The following is a 3,406-nucleotide window of genomic DNA, read 5'->3' as shown; positions in this document are numbered from 1 at the left end:
TTTTGTGTTTTCACTCAAAAAATCGATTTTTAATAGGAAATATAAGTGATCACAGAATTCGCTTGTTTTGGCCCTATCTCTTATAGTTTCCAAGAAAAACGGACTTTTATGTTTTCACTCAAAAAATCGATTTTTAATAGGAATTAGAAGTGATCACAGATTACGCTTGTTTTGTCACTATCTCTTATAGTTTTCGAGAAAAAAGGACTTTTGTGTTTTCACTCAAAAAATCGATTTTTAATAAGAAATAGAAGTGATCACAGATTACGCTTCTTTTGGCCCTATCTCTTATAGTTTCCGAAAAAAACGGACTTTTGTATTTTCACTAAAAAAATCGATTTTTAATAAGAAATAGAGGTGATTACAGATTACGCATGTTTTGGCACTATCTCTTATAGTTTCCGAGATAAACAGACTTTAGTGTTTTCACTCAAAAAATCGATTTTTAATAGGAAATAGAAGTGATCACAGATTATGCTTGTTTTGGCACTATCTCTTATAGTTTCCGAGATAAACAGACTTTAGTGTTTTCACTCAAAAAATCGATTTTTAATAGGAAATAGAAGTGATCACAGATTATGCTTGTTTTGGCACTATCTATTATAGTTTCCGAGAAAAACGGACTTTTGTGTTTTCACTCAAAAAAACGATTTTTAATAGGAAATAGAAGTGATCATAGATTACGCTTGTTTTGGCACTATCTCTTATAGTTTCCGAGAAAAACGGACTTTTGTGTTTTCACTCAAAAAATCGATCTTTAGTACGAAATATAAGTGATCACAAAATTCGATTGTTTTGGCCCTATCTCTTATAGTTTCCGAGAAAAATGGACTTTTGTGTTTTCACTCAAAAAATCGATTTTTAATAGGAATTAGAAGTGATCACAGATTAAGCTTGTTTTGGCCCTATCTCTTATAGTTTCCGAGAAAAACAGATTTTTGTGTTTTCACACAGAAAATCGATTTTTAATAGGAAATATAAGTGATCACAGATTTCGCTTGTTTTGGCCCTATCTCTTATAGTTTCCGAGAAAAACAGACTTTTGTGTTTTCACTCAAAAAATCGATTTTTAATAGGAAATAGAAGTGATCACAGAATTCGCTTGTTTTGGCCCTATCTATTATAGTTTCGTAGAAAAACGGATTTTTGTGTTTTTACTCAAAATATCGATTTTAATAGGAAATAGAAGTGATCAAAGAATTCGCTTGTTTTGGCCCTTTTGTGTTTTCACTCAAAAAATCGATTTTTAATAGGAAATAGAAGTGATCACAGATTACGCTTCTTTTGGCCCTATCTCTTATAGTTTCCGAAAAAAACGGACTTTTGTATTTTCACTCAAAAAATCGATTTTTAATAAGAAATAGATGTGATTACAGATTACGCATGTTTTGGCACTATCTCTTATAGTTTCCGAGATAAACAGACTTTAGTGTTTTCACTCAATAAATCGATTTTTAATAGGAAATAGAAGTGATTACAGATTATGCTTGTTTTGGCACTATCTATTATAGTTTCCGAGAAAAACGGACTTTTGTGTTTACACTCAAAAAACGATTTTTAATAGGAAATAGAAGTGATCATAGATTACGCTTGTTTTGGCACTATCTCTTATAGTTTCCGAGAAAAACGGACATTTGTGTTTTTACTCAAAAAATCGATCTTTAGTACGAAATATAAGTGATCACAAAATTCGATTGTTTTGGCCCTATCTCTTATAGTTTCCGCGAAAAATAGACTTTTGTGTTTTCATTCAAAAAATCGATTTTTAATAGGAATTAGAAGTGATCACAGATTACGCTTGTTTTGGCCCTATCTCTTATAGTTTCCGAGAAAAACAGACTTTTGTGTTTTCACACAAAAAATCGATTTTTAATAGGAAATATAAGTGATCACAGATTTCGCTTGTTTTGGCCCTATCTCTTATAGTTTCCGAGAAAAACAGACTTTTGTGTTTTCACTCAAAAAATCGATTTTTAATAGGAAATAGAAGTGATCACAGAATTCGCTTGTTTTGGCCCTATCTATTATAGTTTCCTAGAAAAACGGATTTTTGTGTTTTTACTCAAAAAATTTTAATAGGAAATAGAAGTGATCAAAGAATTCGCTTGTTTTGGCCCTATCTCTTATAGTTTCCGAGAAAAATGGACTTTTGTGTATTCACTCAAAAAATCGAATTTAATATGAAATAGAAGTGATCACAGAATTCGCTCGTTCCCACGACAATCGGTTCTTCGCACCAGAACGACTCGGAGTTCAACGAACAACGACCAAGGATTGTCAACCCAGCCACACGGACTTCACACGTGTCGCTGCTACAACAACAACAGAATTCGCTTGTTTTGGCCCCATCTCTTAAAGTTTCCGAGAAAAACGGACTTTTGTGTTCTTTAGATTTTGATTAAACCAATAAATGTTTTTTCTAGAGGATACATTTTGCTAAACGAAAAATCCACCAGATGCTTTATGAGGTCTACTTAAAAATATATATCATAAACTATAAGAGTATATAAATGGTTTTGTCATAATATGAAAAGTTATTAATAATACAAATAGGATTTTTGTATGCCATGATAAGAATATTTTAGCTCGGTTTTTTGAAAGTTTACATTTATTATATCTAATCATCTATGCTTTTCATAAACCTCGTTTGCGTATGAGTATTAATTAAATAATTAATTAATTTATTTATTAATCATTCGTATTTCTATAATATTTTTCATTCTAGAAATATGCAAAATATTTTTACAATTGAAAATGCCTTAATAATGAATTTTATATTAAAAATTTTTCTCCATCAAAATATATTCAGTAACGTTTTGGCAGTCTTCTGTCAAAAGCAAATTAAATAAACATCCAGAAATAAGCGCAAACTGAAATTATTGGTTGCACACATCACACACATCTACACATTACTGTCAGTAGAAGGATAAAATAGTAATAAATAAAATAATTATTATTTCTCTTTGAAACAATAAAATAGTAAATAAAATTATAATATTAAAAAGCTTTTACACAAAGAAATAATGTAAAATAATAAACTGGCTTATTAAAAAGTATTTAATTTTTTAATAATAATATTATTTTCTTTTTGTCCAACAAAAGCACTTAACAGAATTAATTATTGAATTGAAAATAGGGAGTCTATGAAATAGTTTTACGTTTTTATTCGTATATATAACAATCCTTAAGTTAACCATAATTTTAACCATTTTAACACAAATTGGGTTTTTATTATTTTCATTAAAATTGAACGTTTATTTTATTTTTTTTTGCATCTCTTTTTTTTGTATTTCTGATACACAGATTAAATGAATCCTTGTTGGTAGACAGTATTGTTGACGATGATGTGATGATTGTGGTAAAGGAAAATATATAATAATAATTTTTAACAAATAAAGGAACCACA

The sequence above is a fragment of the Lucilia cuprina genome, chromosome 3 (assembly GCF_022045245.1).
Source record: "Lucilia cuprina isolate Lc7/37 chromosome 3, ASM2204524v1, whole genome shotgun sequence".
Lineage (NCBI taxonomy): Eukaryota > Metazoa > Arthropoda > Insecta > Diptera > Calliphoridae > Lucilia > Lucilia cuprina.
This window is presented reverse-complemented; position numbering follows the sequence as displayed.